This window comes from Sceloporus occidentalis, unplaced genomic scaffold (genome assembly GCF_023333645.1).
Source record: "Sceloporus occidentalis isolate IW3139 unplaced genomic scaffold, rSceOcc1.0.p SCAF_4, whole genome shotgun sequence".
In the NCBI taxonomy this organism is placed as follows: Eukaryota; Metazoa; Chordata; class Lepidosauria; order Squamata; family Phrynosomatidae; genus Sceloporus; species Sceloporus occidentalis.
Window position 1 is genome coordinate 80216255 of NW_028316984.1, and position 13302 is coordinate 80229556.

The following is a 13302-nucleotide window of genomic DNA, read 5'->3' on the forward strand; positions in this document are numbered from 1 at the left end:
CAGTGGGAATACTTGGCTCTCACCTCTCTGTTAACAGTACATCCTTTGCTACAGTGGTGGCTGCTGCTGCTGTGTGGCACAACATCTGATACAAAATGTAGGCCTGTGTCTCTTTTCTTCTCCTGTATGATTTTTAAAGTATCTTTTGCCTGATGAAGAAGCCAGTGGGGCTTCGACAGTATTTTATGTATTATGATTGGCCAATAAAGGCATGACTCTTTTGTGCATTTGGGGTTTTGCATGGTCAACATGGCTACTTTTGAAGGGAAGCACCCATTTCAGGGACATAGAACAACTTCCTGTTTCCAGGATATGTGTTTGACTGCATCTACACTGACAAATTAACACAGTTTGATACCACTTTAACTGCCATGGCTCAATGCTATGGAATTTTGGAATCTTCAGTTTTGAATTATTTAGCCTTCTTTGTCAGAGCACTCTAGTATCACAACAAACTACAGCTTCTATGATCCCATAGGATGGAGCCATGGCAATTAAAGTGGTGTCAAGCTGCATTAATTCTGCATTGTGGACACAACCTTTCTCATGTTTGACTCTGCAGAAGCCACCAGGTGTTGCAGCGCTACCACATTTAGTGCCCTCGCCATTACATTCAGCAGTCGTTGCCAGATTTCTCACCATTACTGCTGATGACACCATATTACTTGCAGAAAATAGTAAAGAGTAGAACCACTACTGACAAAATTAAGAAATAAAGTGCAAAAGCAGGATTGTAGTTGAATATTAAGAAATACTTGTTGCCCAAATTTGTCAACCACTACAAGCAGCTCTCTTTGGTTTAGGTAGAGTATCTTGTACCTTAAAGCAAGAATAGCTGTGGGGGAAAAGTGACTGTAGACAAAACACTCACAAACTGATGTCAGAAGAGGATCCCTCTCTCCAGTAGTGGCATCACTAGGTGGGTGCAAGGAGTGCAGACTGCACCAGGTGACACCTGGTTGGGCCCTCCTCCCACCGCAGCTGGGAGTGAGTGCACCCCTCATGGCTCCACTGCCACTCTGGTTCTCTCTCCAAAAACTGGTCGATCGATGCCCTGGTGATCCCCTGGATTCAAGGAGGCTGTGGGAGTGGGGCAAGGCCAGGGTCTGGTGGTGGTGGCTCAGAGTTCCAAGTGGAGAAGAGAGAAACCCTAGCGCTTGTGCTGCCTCTGGTCCCTGCGGCAGGGCTGAGCCCAAGAGGTTGCTGCCTGCCTGCACATACATCTCATGGCCCACAGTGTAGTGGGCCTGTAGTTCCTGAAGACAGACAAATTCTTTGGGCACAATCCATGGGGACAGAAAGCAGCTTAGACACCCCTCTTACCATTTCTCTGGTAGTAGGGTGCTGGAGGGTGGCAGGTGAGCAGGACGAGAAGACAGGGCAGGCTGCCACCGCTCCCTCCCCAGCAACCCCCCATACCAGGTGTCACCAAGCCTAGAGATGCCACTGCTCTCTAGTACACTGGGCAAAGTATAATGTACTATGAATACATTTTCACTGACCACTTGGGAATGTTACATTTTTAATATACAGCTTCCAGAATGTCCATAGCAAGTGCTGGGAGATTTTGGGTACTTTCTTCTCCTCCTCTGCATAGACCCTACACACACAGATGATGCCCCAGAGGATTTTCCAACCCTCCAGAGCAGATTTTGAGGAAACAGGGGAAACTCAAATCCCTGCTGATGGATGCCTTTTCGTGCACAGGTTAATTAAATACTGTTCCAACAGTAGCCAGTCAAGGGCCTCTAAAAAGTCCATACGCATGCATCGTGTAACAGGAGAAATCCTCCTCTGCTTTTTGTGTGTTCTGTATTCATGCCTAAAACTGAGGGAATGTGGTTGGGGGGGGGGGGGGGGCGGCTTTTTTTTAATACTTAGACTTCTAAAATAAATTGCTTTGAGTTCTGATTAGCGGGGCTATACATAAAATTGTTAATTGAATAGTTAATAATGCTGATGATAGACCCCCAACTAGCACAAGAATTCAGAGAACTATAGTTTTTCCCCCCAAAATACATTTATCTTCAAGCTCTGATTCAAAGAATCTGAAAGTTCCACTCAGCTATTAATAGAGCTACCCACTATTCACTTGTTTAAGCTAACGGCAGGAATCAGGTAGCCACCCAGATGCTGTTGGGCAGAAACTTCTTACCCAGCATAGCCAGTGGTGAAGGATGATGGCAATTGCAGATCTCAAAGCACACTTGAGACCCAAAAGCCTCCTACCCATTTCTAATCTTTCTAAAAGTCATTTATGTTAATGAAGTGTTCTGTAATTGCATGCAGATTTTATTGCATTTTTCTTTGTTTAGTATATTCCTTGTTTATTAGTATTCTTTATTTTTATTATATTGTAAAATTAAGTATTTCTAATACAGGAATATTGTATTGTATATGGCACTGCAATGTTTTTACAGGGCTGCTTATACTAATTAAACAAAAAGGAAAAAAAAAGTAGAAACTAGTCACCCTTGCCTCATCCAGTGGTAGTTCTGATATGACCATATAGTCATATCAGAAATTATGTTCACAGTAGAAAAAGTAAAGGTGCAGAAAAGAGAGCTGGAGCATTTTCCTTAGGAGGAAAGTGTAAAGAATTTAGGCTTTATAGTTTAGGAAAAAGTGAGTAAGGACAGAGAATGCACTTTTATTCAGTTATGGCTAAAAAACAGATGGTCTAGAAAAGGACACTGTCTGCATTGTTTTCAGCCTCTTTCCAAACAGTTCCTAATATCAACTTTGCTTCCCCCCCCACCCCTTTAAAGCAGCAAAAATGGTGAAGAGATGTGCAGTATAAGACAGATCCTGCCTGCAGGCTTACAATCTAATTCAAGGAGGGACACATTAGAGATGAAAGAGAAAGAAGGCAAAAGGTAAAAAAGGGTCAGTCAGGGAAAGTCAGGGTGAAAAGTATGTGCTTTGCACTTGATAGCAGAGAAAGAAAGACAGATATCAAACGGAAAGGCTTTCCAGAGATAGCTAGCCAGAAGGAAAAGGGCAGAGAGTGTTAATTACTGATTAGGCAAATGCAGAAGATTGGCTCTAGTAGACATTGAGCTATATTTCTTGCTTGCAAACCTGGTTTTGGTTTCATGCAATGCTTTCCCAGGCTTTAAAGAGCATATTTAAAGAGAGCCAGTGTAGTGGTTGGAGTGTTACACTAGGACTCTGGGAGATCAGATTTCAAATCCCAGCTCAGCTAAGCAGGAGACCCACCAGGTGAGCTTGGGCAAGTCACATTCTCTCACCCTTAGAGGAAGGCAACAACAAACCTTTGAATAAACCCTGCCAAGAAAACTCTGTGAATGAATAAGATTGTTAAGTCAGATCTGACTTGAAAGCACTTAATAATAGGCGAGTCTCTTATATAATCTCTCTTCTCTGTTACCTGGACATGGCTTGGATCCAGGACATCGGAAGGACTGTATTTTCCAATATACATCTTCCCAGACTCTGGGAGAGACCTTTCTTTCAGTCCCACCACCCACCAGAAATGATTGGAGGGAATCAGGGACAGGGCCTTCTTAGTGGCTGCTCCCCAGCTCTGGAACACCTTTCTTAGAGAGGTTCTGCTGGCTCCCTCTTTGTTGTTCTTTGTCATCAGGCAAGTTTTTTTAAAAAAAATTATAGGATATGACTGTCTGCATTTAGGATTTATAATAGTATGCTGTATTGCTTTTTAATTGATTTTCTTTTTAAATTAATAGAGATTTTAATTTTTGCTGAGAACTAATTTTATGATTCTGCTGCAGAATAATTGTTCACCAAATACATACCCTCGGCCCATGTTTTCAATTGTTGTTGGGGTTTGGGTTTATTTGGGGGGGGGGGTTGGTCATTGCTGTACGTTTTATTGTAAAAACTCAATACAAATTAATTATATGAAGAAGGAATCTTTGTAATTTTTAAACATATATTTTATTTATTTGAATTTTAAAAAGAAGTTGACAAGCTGGAGAGTGTTCAGAGGAAGGAACGAAAATGACGAAGGGTCTGGAAACCATGTCTTATGAGGAGCGACTTGGAGAGCTGGTTACGTTTAGCCTGAAGAAGAGAGGGTAAGAGGTTATATGATAGCCCTGTTTAAATATTTGAAGGGGTATCATATTTGAGGAAGGAGCAAGCTTGAATTCTGCTGCTCCAGAGAACAGGACCCAGAATAATGGATTCAAACTACAGGAAAAGAGATTTTCCCTCAGCATTAGGAAGAATTTCCTGGCAGTAGGAGCTGTTTGACAATGGAACATACTCCCTTAGAGCAGGGGTAGGCAACCTGCGGCCCGTGGGCTGGATGCGGCCCGGCAAGGCCTTGGGACCGGCCCCAGCCCGGTCCTGCCGCCGATTGCCGCCGGGGCCTTTGGCCTCTCGCGCGCAGCGGCAAGGGGGGCAATTGTCTATAGACGCCTCAGAAACATGCATTTATATTAACATTTTTTAAAAAATCAGCAAATCTTTTTGTATGTCCTCCACTTTTTTTTAAAAAGTGTCCACCATTTGAAAATGTTGTCCTACATTTGTGCCGGTTTATTTATTTAATTAAATTTTTTAAAAAATATTTAATTATTTATTTTTTGGCTTCGGCCCCCCAGTTGTCTGAGGGACAGCAATCCGGCCCCCGGCTCAAAATGGTTGCCTACCCCTGCCTTAGAGTGTGGTGGAGTTTTCTTCTTTGGAGATTTTTAAACAGAGGCTGGATGCTCATCTGTCAGGGGTGCTTTGATTGTGTATTCCTGCATGGCAGGATGAGGTTAGACTGGTTCTTGGGATCTCTTCCAACTCTATAATTCTAAGTAATAGAAATACAGGTTAAAATAGTGAACAGCTCTCAGATCAGAGATAACACCAGAGGTTTATAGACCATATGTGGCACGCCTGATTCTTCATGCCTGCAGCAGAGGAAAGAACCTGGGCATGAGCACAGTATAGCCTTGTTGGAATTAAAGAGGAGAAGGTAATTTGGCAGGGACAGGTCCAATTAATTCTCTCTCATCCCACTTTTTCAGCTGCTTTTTAAAATAGGGAGAAGGTAAGTTAACAGGAAATAGGGAGGAAGAAAGGGACAAGAGGAGAAGGGTAAATGGAATGAGGGATAAGGTGAGAAGATAGATAAAGGGAAGGAAGAACTATGAAGTGTGAATAAGGGGAAAATGGAAAGGTATGAGAAGGAAGAAAGAGTGGAGAAGGGGGAAAGGATATATACAATCAGTCAGTAGTACAAGATAAGAAGAGAAGAAATAAAAAAATCATATGGAAAATAGACAACAGTAAATATTTGTTTTAGCATAAGGTTTAATAATTTTATGTGTTCAGTAACTAATTTAGCTTGGTTATTAGCAAATTTTGTCCTGATTTCTTTTTTATTTGCTTCTTCTTGTTATTCTCTTCTTTATTTTTAACCCCTTTTATTGCAGTTATTATATGTATTGGGGTATGTTAAATATGGTTGCTGTGTATGTTACATATGTATGTTTAATAAAAATTAAAAAATTAAAAAATATCCCACTTACTCTGTCCTCCTCCCACTTTCTCTTTTTGTTCTCAGCTTACTTCAGTTGCTACAAAACGAGTTCAAAGTGCAAAAGTACTTTACACTCAATTGACTCAACAGATGGAGAAGAGAGAAGGTGACAGAATCTTGTCCTTCCCAGTAGACTCAGGCAAAAGCAAATTACCATGGCCTCTCCTAGCTTGAGTGTTCTTCCTCACTGATAACTCCTGCAGTCTTGACCACACTGTGATATTCCTTGGCCACATGTTTCCTGGTTTTCACATGTGAAATGTTAGACAGCATGGAGGGTTAAATATCTTAAAGGCAGCAGATCCCATGTGATCTTGGAAGCTAAGTAGGGTCAGCCCTGATTAGTATTTGAATGGGAGACCACCAACAAATACTAGGTGCTGTAGGCTCTGTTTCAGAGGAAGAACCTGGCAAAACCACCTCTGAGAATTCCTTGGCTAAGTAAACCTGTGAAATTCATAGGGTCACCATAAGTCAACAGGCAACTGATAACACGTACACATTCATGGAGAATTCAAGATAGTGAGGACTTAATGAAATCCGGAACTCTCAGCCCCTGATATCCCATTACCAACACATTTTAGCTATATTTTTGTCCCCAGTAGCCTTGTGTAAAGAAGCTCAGGGAACTAGACCAAAAACACAGCAAGGCCAGGCTCTTTTCTGCTCCCCTATCACTGTTGCTGCTGCTTCAAGCACTTCTGTGTGGAAGGAAGAAAAATGCAAAGGCATGAGTTCTCTTCTTATCATCAGGATGAGTTCTTGGAAGCAGGGTGGTTTACAAACAAACTGTGTAAAAATATTTTATTTTGTTGGTTTCTATTCAACCTGCAGCATGCATACTAATTTCACCAGGTACCCCCCTGTGCCAGCATTAAGTGAAAGGGTAAGCAACTGTTCCCTCTTCATAATGTAATTATGCATACTTCAATCACTTCCCTTCTTTTCAGTCTATTTTCTAAGTTGCCATGCTACACATTTTATCTTTCCCTAGTAGGGATGGCAAATCGATTCCTATCCCATATTTCTCTGTGCTTCCCCCTCCTCCCTGCAACAAATTGCAGAGACTGGATGACCCAGGCTATATAGAGTTTTCAGTGGATGCCCATCCATTTATATAAGGCTATTCACATTTTGAACTGTTCCTAATAATCCCAACTGTTCTGTTTCCACTATCAACGGCTGAAGCATTTTGTGCTGATGTTTTCCAAGAACTATCCACAATAATAACTCTCCATACCCTCTGGGCCTTCAGAAAATCTTGCGCCGTATGCCATTTTCAATGAAGGCTATGCTGCCTCTTTCCTAAGGAAACATGGAGCGGGGAGGTGGATGCAAAGGGATGGCCATAAGAGGGAAAGATAATAATAGCAGAAGGAAGAGAAGACTGAGCCAAAGTCAGCTTAAAAAAACTTTGCTCCTGCAGTACCCATTTTCTCAAAAATGGGCCTATTTGCTCATTCATTGTTCACAAGGAGGATTCCAGGGTGACATGGTAGTCAAAATGTTGCACGAGGGTGTTTGCTGTCCTTCAGTCTGCTGTTTTTCAGTCCTTTTCAGTCTTCTTCGTCCCCTTTCTTCATCTTTCAGTTTTGCCTGCCTCTAGGCTATTTGCCTGGGAGTTTTTGTTTTGTTTTACTCAAAATTTAGTTACTGTGCCTGCCAGTCCAGTAGCTAAGATTTCTTGTTGTATTGGTCCTTTAATTAGTCAGTTTTAGATTTTCCACTGCCACAAGTGGACCTTCAGTTTCCTACTTGTCAAACAGCTTATTAACAATGTTTGCTTGTTAATAATGTTTGAGTATTAAACTTTTACTTGTTAAAAAGAAAGGAATTCATAGTAAGGAAGTGACTGAGATATGGTGCTCATCTACTCTGGCTGCTCCTGGAGTATTATGGCTCCAGAGCTTCCCTGGATTCCTCCCCATCACGTCCACACTCCATAGGGACTCCAGATAGCTGTCTACACATATGTCACTGCTATACTGCCTGGTGCCACTGCTGCTGCTGGCACAAGTCACTCCCTCTGAGGTCAGAAACAAGGTGCCCAATGTTGCTCACTTAGCCAAGTGCCTCCTCAGCGGGAGCAAGGAGGGGACAGGCCTGTTCTCTGCTGCCCCAGAAGTTACAATTGGGTCTAATGGTTTGAAGTTACAAGAGGAGGGTAAATATTGGTAGAACATTAGAAGGGCCTTCTTGACAGTAAGTGCAGTTTGACAATGGAACCAATAGAGGGGTGATGGGGTGTTCTTCTTTGGAGAGCTTCAGAAAGAGGCTAGGCAGCTACCTGCTGGGGATGCTTTAGCTGGAGATTCTGCACTGACTAGGGGGTTGGGCTGGATAACCCATGAGGAATCTTCCTTTGACTATGAAAAGCTAGGTGTAATACAGTATATAAATTAGAATAAATAGAAAGTATGTGGTGTGTATTAGGAGCTACCATTTAGTTCTGTTGCGATTGAAGATAACATTGGGAACTCTATAAAAAGCCTTCATAGCCTAAGGACAGAAAAACAAAATAATTGTCTTGCTGAATTTGTCCAGCTTTGTCTCCCAGAGGTGAGGGAATGTATGTTTCTCCTGGTATTGTTTGACCTCAGATCCTATTATCCCCTGACACTGCTGGCTGGGGCTGATATGCGATGGAGTCCATGGACAGACTTCCCACTTATAGTCTACTTCATCCCAGCAGCATCCAATCAACATGGCTTCAGGGGGAGCTCACAAGTTGGAAATGAAGAGGTGGGATCTCCTGCTGTTCGATGCCTGGCATCTGACATCCAAGGGCAAAAACTGCCTCTGCATATGGAAATTCCTGCTATCTATCATCGCTCACTTGTTTTTGATGTTTTGAGTTAAATGTCTTTGCTGATGTAGCCAAAATAGTAATCACCATGCAGAAGAGGCAGCCTTGGTGAACTCCCCAGGTTTTCAGAAGTGTACATGTACATGTTCTCATCCCTGATCTTACAGAAATGCTAGCAAAATAGTGATAGGAACTGGGCATGCTCATTGGTCATGAAATGCTAATTGACTGTTGTTAGAGAGTCAGGGGGATGAAAAATCAAGCATAACGATGAGGAGGAATGGGAAAGAATGGGTGGATTCCTGAAGAATAGAGCTCCACACTGTAACATTTTGTTGCAGAGTCTGTTTGTGAGCACTGGCCCTACTGTTAGGCAGTGAGAAGGACATCTTAGGAAACAGATGCTGAGAGGCATGGGTGAGAAGATGGGCAAAGTGTAGTCAAGATCTAGTTTCATACTTGGCAAATAAAAAAGCTCCACCAGAGTACTTCACTGGAGGTCCAAAATCATCATCTTCTTTTCCAGTTGTGCAACAGCAGCCAGTGTTCAGGCACACCGTGACAGTCACTGGGAAAAGGGGGGAAGGGGTCGAGCTGCTTCCTTGTGCTATCTGGCTGTCATTGTGCTGGCAAGAAAAAAGGAGCAGGCTTCTCTCTCTTAGATTTGCTGGTAGACTTGGATGGTGAGGGCTGCTCCTTTTACTCTGTCTGAGCAATAGCATCCAGAGATCACAAGGGTGCAGCTTGATTCCTATGTCCATCCCAGCTGCTGATTGACCAGACAGATGTGCCTGGGTTTCATCCATCTTCCTTTGCAGAAGCAGTGAAAAAGCATTGAGTATTGAACACCTTCTTACACAATGCAGAGAAAGATATTTATATTGGTGTAACCACAGTGACCCTAGCTCAAGCAAGCCACAAATATTTCAGCGTACAAGCATCACTGTGCAGTCCTATGAGGTCTAAGGTAACCTGCTACCCTCAGGGACTGCAGAGGATGCTATCCAATTGTCAGTGATGAAGAAAGCATATACTGCCAGCACAATCAGCTTCTGTAAGTGGGGTTGTGGGTGCGGTGGGTTAGGAGAGAGGGGGAGGGTGCCCAGTTTTTGCTTTGCCTCAGGCTGGCAGCAAAATCTCTCAGAGTAGCCCTGTTGGTTGTCATCGCTAACAGCCACTGATAGGCATATCCTCCATGGGTTTGTCTAATCCTTTCTTTAAAGCTATGTAAGCGAGTTTTCCTATCACCACACCTTGTAGCGATGGAAGACTTACATTAATTACACGTTTCGTGACGACGCACTTCCTTTTATTCAGCCTGGAGCCAACTGTCAATCGGCTTCATTGGGTGACTGCGAGTTCTGGTATTATGAGAGAAAGAGAATGAGGGGGCATATATATATCCCATTCTCCAGATTGTAATTTGTTTTATAAAGCCTCTCTCTCCCTCCCTCCTTAAAGCCACAATACTAAATGTGGCAGTTAGGCAGGATTCTCTGTAGAATTGATATAGTGGGCCTTCCTTGTTCCCAGGCAAGATTTTAGTGTGCATTTGTCCTGTCTTATTTATAGCTGCCTAAAGGGTGGATTTTTTTCTTTTTACTACTACTCCCACAATTGGGGATTCTGGAAGCTGTAGTCCAAAAGGGGTCATTTTTTGAAGCTCTGGCCTCATGCGTAAAAGTTTAAGAGAGATCCAGACATTGTCATAATCAATTTGCAGCCCTTCCAAGTGTTTCTTCAGTCTTTTTTATTAGAGAAAATCTATTAAAAGTGATAGAAGAGCTGTCCAGTGAGTGTTGGGTGCAGGAGAAGCCCTCTCTCTGGAAACCAATCCTTCTCTGCCAGAATATGTATGCACAAGATAGGTACAGCATCAGCATATGCTCCTTCTTGCACACCTTTGGAAAAACAGCTACCTGGGGTACTTAATTATTCCACATCGATTGTGCTATTAGTAAGACACTCACACAGTACTTTCCTTTTAGCTATTTTAAGAACAAAACGTTAATTTGCATTCTAGATTGTGCACTTTTAAGAAAGACATAGAACTAAGGATCAATTCTGGCCTCCATTCTCCTTTTGATTATTTTTATGCTTCTGTGCAAGTGTTGTAGTACAGCCAGGGGGCACAAGGTTGAAGCTCCTGGCATTACTGAATAGCAGGGATGGTGACATCTTCTGCCACCTGCCGCAGGCATCTATCTTTCCTCTCAGCTGAGTCACTGTCCTCTTAGCAGCTTTGTGTGTGTGTGTGTGTGTGTGTGTGTGTGTGTGACTGACCAAGAATTTTCCAAGCAACCATATGTTGTAGTAAGATATACTTCTTAAGGGATGTATTCTGGGGTGCCTTGGTCCTGAATAGGCAAGTAATAACCATTTATTTTTCAAAAGACCTGCTCTTAGAGAAAAAGAAGATGGCTACCAGTGACTTGCTGATATGGATTGGAATGTTTCCCTCCATTTTTGGATGCTGCTTGGTGGCATAGCTATGGGGGCTTTTCCTTCTTCCTTCAGCTCTTGGCACCACTTAATATCCAGTGCTCTGGAACATAGAAGATATCACAATTAAGGAGTGTAATTTAAAATTTGAAAAATTTAAAATGATCTCTGCTTCACTTGTGGGGTCACCAAGTATGGAGGTCTTCTCTGTGCAAACCCTGAGCCAACCTATTTTTATCAGGCAAATAAATAAATGTTTTTTGTTTATTAAGTATTAGCATTCTCTGAAGATGCCAGTCACAGACGAAACATCAGGAATAAACTCTTATAGAACATGGCCACATAGTCCGAAAAACCCACAAAAAACTATTAAGTGATTGTTTATTGAAATATTTATATACAACAGAATTTATGTAGTGCTTTCCAGCCGTAAGCCATGTCCCAGTTTATGACCCTAACATAGATCCTAAGACATATGAAAACTGAAAGCAACAAACTATCTTCATCTCTAAAAGAATAGCTTCAAAAGGGAAGCATGAATAAGCATTTAAAAACAATTAAGAACACAGTGAAATAAAGATATCTTCATTACCTGCCTAAAAACTCTTAAAGACAGAACCAGCTGTATTTTCCTTAGAAGACAGTTCCACAAACAAGGTGAAGCCACATAACAACAACAACAACAACAACAACAATAGTAATAAATCTCTTGTCACTGGCAAGAATAACTTCCCTGGCAGTAGATCAGGAAGAAGGGTTTCTTATATGACTGAGGCGCAGGTGAACCTCAAGGATAGGTAACCTCTGTAAAGGAACCTGTAAAGGAACCTCATTAGACTTCAGAAGGCTTTCCCTACATCCATATGGTTTAAGATTTTTGTACCTTATTTTTAAAACTCAAAATGCCCCCTTCATCATCTTGGAGTTGTAGGGGTCATTTTGTCATGGTCTAGGCTTCTCCAAGCCAAAGAAAAGCACATGCCATGGTCTAGACTTCTTTAAGCAAAACAAAAGGTAGATAGGAACAAAACTAGAATCATGAAAACAACTGTATAGTGACTAGTGTGCAAGAATAAAGAGAATTACTATAATTATTAATGCAGATAAATAGAAGACGGCAACAACAAAAGGTAAGAAGGGGACACCTCTTCCACAAGATCTGGGAACTCAAAGGAAAGTTCAAACCAAGGGCCAGGATGCTCTATGGGAAGAAGAAGAACATACTACAAGATCAAGAAGAAATAAAAAGATATTGAATGCAATACACAGAACAGTTATAGAAAAGAGATGGGAAAATGAATGACACATGGAATGAAGAACCATACGAAAGATGAACCGCAAATTCTAAAAAGCAAGGTGAAAGCTGCACTCAGAGAAATTGGGGAAAATAAATCACCAGGAACAGATGATAGCCCAATTGAATTGCTATGATGCAACTCAGAATCAACTCTAGTGTTAACTGATATATGCCAACAAATATGGAAAACAAAATAGTGGCCAAGAGACTGGTAACAATCAATATACATATCCATCCACAAAAAAGAAGACCAAAAAGAGTGCAGCAACTATAGGATCATGAGACGGCATGACTCATTCAAAAAGACAATAATGATAGGAAAGGTAGAAGGTAGGAGGGAGAGAGAGAGAGAGGAAGACTGGATGCCAGAAGGATAGATTCAATCAGGGATGTTGTGGGACTGAATTTATAGGACCTAAGCAGAGCAGTGGAGGATAGAGGGTCCTGGAGATGTCTCATCCACTGGGTTGCCATGAGTTGGTCAACTCAAGGTCAGTTAACAACAACAAGGCTTCTCTAAGCTGTTTTGGGCTTAGAACAGATGTTTTCAAAATCATGAAGTGAACTGGAAATAGCTTTTGGTTTGAAAAGAAAAGGCCCCCCTCCAGACATAAAACAACATGGAAGAGGGGGAGAGATCAGGGAGGCCACAAAGGACATTTCTGAATTTTTAAAAAATACAGTAAAGAAAGGAGACCTTGGGGCTATGCAGAGAGAGAGAGAGAGAATGAATCCTTGGAGGCCACATGTGACCAGTGGGGCCAACCTCTGATATAGCTGGTTCTTCAGATAAATAACCAACCAGCCTCTGACAGCCAAGATCAGTTTTACAGAATTTACTCCATTACTGTAACCTATTTGGGCTGTTGTGATAATGAAAGGAAGGATATAAAAAGATAGATTTCACCAGAGTAGTTGCCTCAGAGGAAGTGATTGGGCGGCTGAACTAGGTAGCACTGACATGTTGAAAATTGAACTAGCTATTTGCACTGAATGTTTCTTGCACATTCTTTATGGCAAATCCACACACTTTATGCCAAATCTCTAAACAGACAAAAGGAAAAATTAAAGATGGAGTTGGGTATTTTTTGTAAATATATACATAACTGCCAATATTTCACAGAGAAAACCTAGGACACAAATGGTCAAACAAAATTAGAATATGGTCAAAATGGCAAAAATTATTAATGTGGAAAAACACACCTCTAGGAGACAATACACCAGTTTGCTTTTGCC